General features: G+C 41.6%; 1 protein-coding gene across 4 annotated transcripts in view; it reads left to right on the top strand.

Annotated features, from left to right (window-relative positions):
- Nucleotides 1-4,800: 4,800 nt before the first annotated feature.
- LYST (lysosomal trafficking regulator) overlaps nt 4,801-10,587 on the top strand; it is a 76,770-nt gene continuing 70,983 nt past the window's right edge. For all 4 annotated transcript variants that reach the window (XM_081856330.1, XM_081856329.1, XM_081856328.1 and 1 more), the window contains exon 1: nt 4,801-4,951. The gene's annotated coding sequence lies outside the window, so the exon portion shown is untranslated. The remainder of the gene's footprint in view (nt 4,952-10,587) is intronic.

The following is a 10,587-nucleotide window of genomic DNA, read 5'->3' as shown; positions in this document are numbered from 1 at the left end:
ACCCTTGGTCGCTCTCTAGTGTTCTCCAGCGCTCTTCCAATTATATAAACTTCACTGAAAGAGAAGACACTATTTAAACAAAAACTTTTTTTTTAAAAAAAAATATTTATTAAGGTTTTTTTAGATATAAAATGCACACATAAAACAATCTTGCTTCTATCACAACAAATTCTTCGCTTCTTTGGACTCCCTCACGTCCCCCTCTCCCATTTACGTCGTTAAAAAAAATTTTTCCAAACAAATTATCAACTTGTTTACAGTCACATGTCCACACATTCAAATATAATCTAGCACTTTTTCCAATAAAATTTTTATATTTTCTTTAATCTCACTTAGCATCAAATTTAAATCTAGTTTAGTGGTGGCCAATTTTTTATAATCTAGCATCCTTCTTAACATTCAAACAAATTACAATGTTTTTGTAGATACATCTTGAATTTCTCCCAGTCTTCCTCCATCTTTTCTTCTCCCAGATCTCGGATTCTGCCAGTCATCTCGGCCAGTTGCATATAGTCCATCAGCTGCATCTGCCACTCTTCCAGTGTGGGTAAATCTTGAGTTTTCCAATTTTTTGCGATGAGAATCCTTGCTGCCGTTGTTGCATACATGAAAAATGTTCGATCCTTCTTTAACACCCTCTGGCCGACAATACCCAGAAGGATTTAAACAAAAACTATCCTTAAGAGCTATCTATCTAAATCTTGTCTGAAACTCCTGAGTCACAGAAGTCTACAATTCCAGAGGTAACGTTTGTGTAATATGCAGGGAGTTATTCCCACTAAAAAGTAAACAAGATTGCTTATCATGCACTATCACAGATAATCACAAGATTACGAGTAAACTTGCTCAGTCATGCAAGACAGAGCAGGTAAATGGTCTGCTATTGCAAAGGACGAAAATGTACGTTCTTGAGAAAGATTGAAGAAGACAAGGCTACGCTTAAAAAAACCCCAACAGAAATGAGTGATCTGACTGACATAGGACCAACTGACATAAATTTAAAAAATAAAACACAAAATAGTATAATTTCCACAGATTTACTTGAATTAATAATGCAGGTGGTGATGTTTGTTACTCCCCCTCCCCCTCTCTCCTCAGAACATGACCTTTTATGCAGTTTCATAAATAAAGAGCAAGTTCCTTTCCCCACAGCAGCTTAAATTCAAAAACTGGCAATGGGGAAGTCTACAGAGGGAGACATTGGTAGCAAATGCAAATAAGGCCGCTATCCTATACAGTGGTACCTCAGATTGCATATGCTTCAGGTTACAGACTCCGCTAACCCATAAATATTACCTCGCATTAAGAACTTTGTTTCAGGATGAGAACAGAAATTGTGCTCCGGCAGTGCAGCAGCTGCAGGAGGCCCCATTAGCTAAAGTGGTGCTTCAGGTTAAGAACAGTTTCAGGTTAAGAACAGACCTCCAGAACGAATTAAGTTCTTAACCCGAGGTACCACTGTACACATGGACCTACTTAGTTGGGAATAAGCTCAATGGAGCCTAGAACTGTGCTCCATATTGATTGAAATACTTTGTTTAGAGTCAATCTATTATACTGGAAATCTGGCTTAAACACAGTGCAAGAAATACACATTTCGGACAGTCTGGACTATGCGGACAATATTTTTTCTAATTATGTGTGGATGCAACAGTGGTTCAGTTAGGCCAGAAGCCCAGAGTCCCACTCCACTGAATGATCATGGCTCTCCCAGTAAAAACCGGTTTTACCACATTTTGAAGTAAGTGAAATCATGCACATTTCCATCTAAAGGGGTGAGTATAAGACTATTAGGCCCCATGTACACTATACATTTGAAGAATTGTAGGTCTGTGAGGGGAGCAGGAGTCTAAGGCAGCACTGCAAACTCCACTTAATGGGAGCAAGCCCCCTGAATTCAGTATGATTTACTTCTGAGTAGACACGGTTAGGCTTGCACTATAAAATTATGTAGCTGTACCACTAATACAAAAATACAACTTTTGATGCAATGACATTAAAGCATTTTAGAAAATAGACAAGTTCTCGCCTTTTCCTTGCCTTGCCAATTGTGTTAAATAGATCAATAAACTTACAGAACAATTCTGTGTATGTTTACTCATAAATAAGTTCCATTGCATTCAGAGGGCCTTACTTCCTACTAAGTGTGCTCAAGTTTGCAGTCCTAGACTGCAGCCTAAAGTAAGTGTTTTTATTATTTTATTAACTATTTAGAGAGGAATTGCAGTGTGTGGGGTTGGATCTGTATAGCATAGTTAAGAAATGTCCAGGTTCCAGTTGAGCCTGTCAGTAATGTAAGCCAGAATAGAACTTCAGTCCTTTTTCAACAACTGCAAATTTGCAAAATGATGCACATCTTCCTAAAGCTATTTAATTGTTTGTTACCTTATCTGTAGAGATTCTATAGGTGGATACTTTGTTTGCAATCCAGTTCCCATTGAAGTCAGAGTTAAAACTCTATTAATGTTAAAGGGACTAGTTTGCGTCATTTGACCTTCATAAGATCATGTCTATCTGTTTAAAGAGAGCTTTATCTGTTTTCCGTGGGGTGACAAAACCTACTCGTTTTTACACACAGTGAAGAAACTGCTAGTACAAATGCTGCCCTTTGCAGGACCATATTGATTTCCAAGGCAGTTGGTGACATAAGTTTGCATTTGTGACCCATTTATCATGCACATTTAATGATAAGCAATTTTCATTTCATTTCATCTCACTGATTTAATTATTCATTTAATACATTTTTATTCTATCTTTTTATGAAAATGATTTCCAATATAGCTAATATAGCTTACAAATTAGAAATACTAACTATATCTAGTAAAACAAAGGGAATAAATAGCAATAAATACACACACAAAAAGCAGTCAGCAGATAAGAACAGAACAATATTCTGCATGGAAAGATCTGGGCAAATAAACCTCTTTTCAGTTGATGCCACAACTCATATAAGAGTAGGCAACAAATGCTGAGACCTGGGAAGAATGTCCCACAGTTGGGGCAGAACTACCAAGGTCACATCCTTGGTCATCCCTGACTCCATCCAATCAAAAGGATGTACTTTCCAGAATTTCTTTTGTCCTGTCACCTGGTTAGATGCTGAGCAAGCTAAGCATAAAATGTCATGGGAATTACCAAAACCTCATTGAAGAAAAGCAAGGTTTGGGGGCTCTGAGAAAAAAAATGCACAACATGCCTGGTAGATTTACAAACAGGATATACCGTAAATGCAAAAATATATAATATAAACAAATATTTTTTTGTGCAACAAGGCAACCTTCTTTTTAGTTCAAAAGTGATTTCTATCAAATGTATCCCACTGTTTAGTAGCAGTCGATGTGAGACCCATGTGAACTTCTCCACATGTCAATGAACCTTACTCCTGGTAGGGTAGCAGAAGTTTTTGTGTGATGCCCCAACTCACATGATGAGTTTACCACATGAGTCAGCTAGCTGCTTAAGAGTATAAGAAACTCACAATGGGATATAAATTCTTATGACAAGTGCACTGTACAGACCTGTTCTTTACCACACCTGTCACCATGTGAATATTGGTCATTCCTTACCTTGCTGGTGCCCAATAATAAAGCACTATGAGATTGTTTCTGGGGATGAACAGCTACCAGTTTATTGCTGTCAGGTTTCCCAGGTTTCCTAAAGGGAAGTGATGACACTCCTGTCTGTGCACCATCACCAGTCACTAAGTAAGGCCTCCCAACTAGCTGCCTTCACAATGTGAATGCAGTTAGACCCTGTATAATCAAAACAAGTCCTAAGTTTAGATTCTAAAGCATTCCAGAGGATGCTAGTTCATTTGCAAACAAGAACTGCCAATAAGGAACGGGGGCTTTCAAGCAGGTCCAGGGAAATGCAACTGTAATGAGACTAGAGATGTAAAAAACAGGAAGTAGCAGAGGAAAGGAGTGGAACGAACGAATGAATATTGAATGGTCACTATTAGTTCACAGTAATCGGTAATTGGTTGTTCTGGTCAAAAACAAGGAAACAACTTCCAAAGAGGTAAAGTTAAAGGGACCCCTGACCATTAGGTCCAGTTGTGGCCAACTCTGGGGTTGCAGCGCTCATCTCACTTTATTGGCTGAGGGAGCCGGCGTACAGCTTCCGGGTCATGCAGCCAGCATGACTAAGCCGCTTCTGGCGAACCAGAGCAGCGCACGGAAACGCTGTTTACCTTCCCGCCGGAGTGGTACCTATTTATCTACTTGCACTTTGATGTGCTTTCAAACTGCTACAGCCATGTTATTCTGTGCAGCAAGAACAACAAAGAACCATGTGGTGCCTAACACACTAATAATAATAATAATAATAATAATAATAATAATAATAATAAATGAAACAAGTTCTTCTGAACTAGAGTCCACTTCATTCCACTTCAGGAGGGGAAAGAAAGATATAGACGAGCAGTACTGAAGTTAAGCGAGAAGGATGCAGGTACATAATGGCTTGTAAGCGGAGGAAGCCAGGCCGGTGCATTTGGGTCAGAAGAAGAAAGGACACCAGGAACGCAGAAATCAAAAGCTGGAGCCCGGAGATTAGCGCTCGGAGCAGCGCGAGATGACAGAAGGCAGATTTCCAGCTACTGCTGCATAATAAAAGGGTTTCCCTTCACACAGGTCAAGGTTCGGAGCTGCTGTTCCCATTGGTCCTTGGGTTGCACGTGATAAAAAAAAAATCCCAGGGACTGGTTTGCGGAGTGAGCCTGCGCGTCTTAATCGGTGGTTTTGGGTTCGCGTTGCTTCTTCTGCGGCAGCAGCGGCTGGAGGGGGCGGGCTCTCGGGTTTCCTTGGCGACTTGAAGTGCCAAGGAAGGGAGGGCTGGAGGCGGCAGGATTGCTCTTTTGCCATGGGCAGCAGTGCTCGGCCGCCGCCGCCGCCAACGGGCTAAGAGCGGGGCTGGCGGAAGGTCGGGCTGGGCGAGGCGGCAAGAACAGGTAAGGCTTGAGAAGGAAGTGCAGGTGCTCGGAAGCAGCTGCGGCGGCTGTGCGGGGCCCAGCGAGGAGGGGAAGGGGAGGCACCCGCGAATGTCGCTGGTGGCACGGGCAGGGGTGGCTGCTCCGCCGCCGCCACGCTTCCTTCTCCTTCCCTGCCCGCTCTCCGATCGCTTTGTTTCAAGGCAGCCCTTTACTCTCTACCCACACCCTTCCCCTTCACCCTCTCCACTGGTGCGTTTACTGCGGGGGGGGGGGCACAGCCCATGACTTGGGGGGGGGATGCCAATTTCCCCCCAAACACACACACATGCACCCTTCCTCCATTGCAGGGATACTCCAGTCTGTGACTGTTGCAATGGACGGGGGGGGGCGGTGCAAGGTTGCCAAATGTTGCTTATCTTAGTCAAGAGCTTCTCTTTTTCCTTAAAAAAAAGTCCTGGCCGCCAGGTATCTGATGGGTTCTCTTCTATTTTAATGCATCTCTTCGGACAATCGGTTTCCTTTGTGGCTGAGGGCATGTTTCGATGTGGCCAGTGGTAACTTTCGTTTGGGGGCTTTTGAATTTTTGCATGGACGACGTACCGCATCGATCGCGTTTGCATTTACGTAGAAGGAGTTTCTCTCCCGCCCCAACGCCCCAACCCTCCACCTCTTGATCCTGTGGTCGCTGCTGTCTCTCTGGTACATTACTAGCCTTGAGATACAGGGTCCTTGCTAGGCGGCTGATACTCTAGGCTGGCATCAACTCCCCCGCGTCTGTCTCTCGGCATCAGGCGGCGGGAGCTGGAGGGACGGCACTGATAGTAATTAGCCTTAGCAGCGCCCAAGTTGCGTGCAGAGGGGAAACAGTGCATGAGTCTCATTAGCCAGGCAGCAGAATCCAGCTACCAAGTGTGGGAGAGGACTTCAGGATAGTAAACAAGCTTCACTGGAAGCCTTGTGTCAGAAATGCGGCTGTTTCTTGAGCTTTTATTTTTGGACAACTGCTCAAAAATGGTTTGTTTTTTATTGTCACTGTCAGTTTTCTTAGCCTCCATGCTACATTTTTACTTTGGTCTCCTCAGGCACTTAGGAAAACACACACCCTACCCCAGTTCAGTGTGAACTAGTGGTTCCTACTGGGTAAATTTGCTTTGGCTTTCTGCCACAGACAGGTCAAAGAAAATAGTAGGGATTAGGACCATGGGAGCCTCATACTCACCTTCGAGGTCTAGTCTTCAGCACTACAGGATTGTCTGTCAGTCCTGTCAGTCCAATATGAGCAGGGACCAGTTGCCTGCAATGAATTGGTGCGGGCTGACACTTGCCTCCTCAGACCCAAGTTTGATTCAGTCTGCTGCAGGTTAAGGTGGTGCTTGCTGAAGGAAACCTATGGGACCTTAATCTTACAAAACTTGTATGCTGAGCTCTGGGGCCAGACTCAACACATTTGAACTACGAGGATGTCTTTTATTTTTATCATAACTTTGTGAGGTAGGTTAGGTTGAAAGGCAGTGACTTGTGTAAGGCTGAGTAGGGATTCGAAGATATTTTCTTAGGCCGAAGCCCAACATTTTATCTCCTGCATCATGCTGCCTCAGACATTTGAGTTTGTTTTTCACCTGGATTTTGAATAATTAAGGCATATGATCACCTTGATTATATCTGGTGTTGTATAAGAGACACATCCAGTATTTTGAGATTATTTGAACTGATAAAGCATCACACTGACAAGCCCTGTTGTTTAATTTTCTCCTGTGTTGTGCAGTAATTTACAAGCTATTGACAAGCTGTTTTAAATTGCAGTCTTTTCCATCATACAAATTTAATGTGTTCTTCTGCACCTATTACCTACTGCTGTCTCTTCTAGAAACCACATTCTCATAATGTATTATTTGTTATAGAGGTGTTATGTATATGAAAAAGTATACATGTCCCTACTCACAGGCTATAATAAAGTGTTGAAATCACATTAGCAGCTTTCTACAATAAATTTTTTCTTGGATAACTTTAATGGGATTGTTCAAAAGATGAGCTGTAAGTTTAAGACTACTCAAAGTCCTGTAATGATAGTTCTGTTATATTCATAATTTTTACCTTAATGAGTTCTAGCACATGTACCTTTATAGTTCTAGCACATGTAAAAGGTAAAGGGCCCCTGGTTGGTTAAGTCCCATCAAAGACAACTAGCTTCTCAGTGATGGTGGATGAGAAAGATGAGGATTCTGCTTTATTGTTAATTGTACTGCAGACAAGCTAAGCTGGAAAAAAAGAGAAGCCTCCTAATGTTTGCGTTATAAACTGTTAATGGATTTCCCCTCCTATTAAGCTGAAGTTAGTGTTTCTAGTTTATTCTTCCCATCACAATGTTTTTGCAGAATCTTGGGTAGAGATCTTTGAACAACCAGCTCCAAGGCTACTTTTAAGCTAACCTCAGGAGTTTCCATTACATCCTAGTCTATTTAAATCTTGAAAGATCTTTGAATCTAGATTCTGACTTGGAAGTTAAAGTTGTTGCAGAATGCAGTTTAACAGAAAAGGTCAAAATACACTTTAAATAGCATGTGTAGAAAGGCAATTCACAGTACTGTGTAGCATTTTATTTATAGTATCATAGGCTTGGAAGGTACACCAGGGGTCATCTAGTCCAACCCCTTGCAATGTAGGAATCTCAGCTAAAGCATCCATGACAGATAGCCAGCCAACCTCTGCTTAAAAACCTCCAAAGGAGAGTCCACAACCTCCTGAGGGAATCTGTTCCATTGTTGAACAGTTCTTACTGTCAGAAAGTTTTATTTGAGTCTGTTTTGCCTAGTAGGAATTATGAAATGGAAGTACATTTCATTATGTAGCAAACAATTAAATAAAACACGCTGAAGTAGCCCCACCGTACAGTAAATGATAAAAAGAAGATATTTAAATGGGGTGGGGGGGGGAGGAATGCTAGTGTTTCAAGTCAAATAACTTTTGCTGTTGGTACTGGAAGTCAGGTATCAAAATAAGTAACTACTGATGTTGAATGTACGAGGGAGAAACACAAATGTGCAATTGAAAGCTGTATCTAGTTTGTTTGGTACATGCAAACTCCCAATTTCCTCTTGCAGAAGGTAGGTGAGCTACATAAGGATATGAAAGAAGTAACCTCTCACCTCATCACTTATAGCAAGTACATTGTATGCACTTTTACCCGAGGTCAAAATGTGTGGCTGGCCAGATGCACTTTGCAGGGGAGAGCATTTCACAATCTGGGGACCACCGCAGAAAATGCCCTCTCATGCACTGGAACCCCATGAACTTGCCAGCAGGTCTTCTCCTGCGGTTCTCACTTGGCCAGGTTTATATGGGAAGAGGCAACATATTTATATGGGATGTCAACATAAGCAGTAAACCAGGGATGGGGAACCTGTGGTTGCTGGACTACAACTCCCACCATCCCTGACCATTGGCCATCCTGGCAGAGGCTGTGGTGGATGTCCAGCTCCATCTGGAGGGCCACAGGTTTCCCATCCCTGGACTAAACCACAATATAACATGAGGTACAAATTGGGCTATGTCCATCTCTGAGGCTAATATAGCAGTTTTGTCATAACTGTATTAGGACATCATTTTCTAATGAAAGGCTACACTGAGATTATTTTTAGGAGTGTGAAAACTAAATTTGAGATTTTCGTGGCGTTGGTATAATGGCTTTGTCTTCTGAAGCTGATGAATGTTCATTCAGAGCTGCTTCTATCTTGTCCAATGTTATTAAATTTTGTTTTAAAAATCATACTGAGGATTATACAAAATTGAATTCATTGTTTAGCATAAAATTATATACATATGGCCAGTACAGATCTATAGTATCCAGTGCTAATAAACACGTCATGTGGCAATGAATGAAGGTGCCACCTCTTCAGAACATCTCAGAGCTGCCCTATACTGACTCAGACCATTGGTCCATTTAGCTCAGTATTGCTGCCCTAACTGCAGCAGCTCTCTAGATTCCCCCCCCCCATCCTTGCTACCTGCAGCTCTTTAACTGAAAATTCTAGGGATTAAAGTCGGACCTCATGCATACAAAGCCTGAGTTCTACAGAAACTTAGAAACTACATGATAGCTTGCAAGCCTTTTTGGTTAAGCCTGGGTTATCTGTATTCACATATAAAGAGGACTAGTGGCCCAAACAAAAGTCTCTTTTACAAAGTCACTCTCCTCTGCCAGTCCAAGCTGGGTTCTGATCTTGGATGTATTTCCTAGCTGAAGAAAAGTGTCTTGGCAGAAAGCTGCAGCAAAGTCTCAACTTCCACTTTCTATATACTTCTCTTATTCTAAGAACCAAACACCAAATTCCCCTGGGAAAATGTGATTAGGGCAAACCCAATTTAAGATCGTTCATAGTTACATGTAGTTAGGACCCACTATACACTAGTTGACTTGCATTGAATGATTTGGTTTGCTGTTTTTTGTTCCGGTTATTGAAAGGAACATAGCCAAACAGTTCTCTGTACTATTTTGATAAATTTTGGAGGATTTGCTTGCATACTATTTGAGTCGCAAGAAAAAGTGGCAAGTACCGGTACTATTACAAGTTTTACACTGTTACAAGTTTCTCTTGGTGAAATACAAGAGGTTATAGATGTGATTCAAGTCTCTCATTTCATTGTGGTAATGGGGAACGTATTACCGGTAGTTACCTTTGATAATCTCAGAGGTGTTATACTTGGTACAGAGGAAGTGACTGTGATTGGGTATATTATGAATTGTTCTAGAGTTAAATCCTATATAGTTTTCACAAGTCTCAGAGGACAGATATGTTGCATCCTTAAGGGTTCTTTATTCGGCTGAGACTCAATCTTGTGAAACAGGTTCAAGTAACTAATAATAATCGTAATAAAACAAGTGTGTTGTCTGTGTGAGAGCCCTTGAAGCAGGGGAGATGGCGGCTATAAGAATTGTACAGCCCTGTTAAGGGTTGTTTTGAGCAATAATAGAAGTAGCAATACTTATGCTGGTAGTTTTCCTTTTATTGATTTTTAGTACAGGGTAGCCTTTTTCTGTCCTGAATGGGCTAAGAAATGGACTGTAACTGGCTGGTGTCCAGATGAGCTGCCTTAATATCTTCCTGTGTCTTTAATCATGTTTAGATTACTTCAGTGTGACTTATTTAGAAAATGTTCACTGATGCAGAACACATTTGGCTGCATGTACTGTATTGGTCTGAATAGAAGCCTCACTTCCCCCCCCAAAATTTTGACCGTAAAAAGTTAAAGTGCTGTTTAAATTCACGACCTTACAAAAATTGACTTTTATGATATCGCTGCTGAAACAGACATACAGTAAAACGGAATGGGTGTGAGTGTGTGCGGAATTTTAAGGGAGCGGCTTATATTCAGGTATATTCCCCCCCCCAGCTTATATTCAGGTGCGGCTTATATTCGGGCCAATACAGTATTGAAGGAGATCTTTGCTTTGAAATCTATTGGTGGCACTCTGCTAATATTCTGATGGAGCCTAAAGTAATGTGTTTGACATATGCTATATAAGCTTAACTGGATAGATATCTAACTGCTTAATAGGTTGTCTGTCTTCATGTGGCATAATTCCACAAATTCGATCAGAGGTGGGCTGAAAGGTATTTGAAAGGATGCTACTGGGCAAGAAGAGTCATGAAAAC

Source organism: Podarcis erhardii, assembly GCF_964252035.2.
Source record: "Podarcis erhardii genome assembly, chromosome: 3".
NCBI lineage: Eukaryota > Metazoa > Chordata > Lepidosauria > Squamata > Lacertidae > Podarcis > Podarcis erhardii.
Note: the sequence above shows the minus strand (reverse complement) of the source record. Positions and strands in the feature narration are given on the sequence as shown.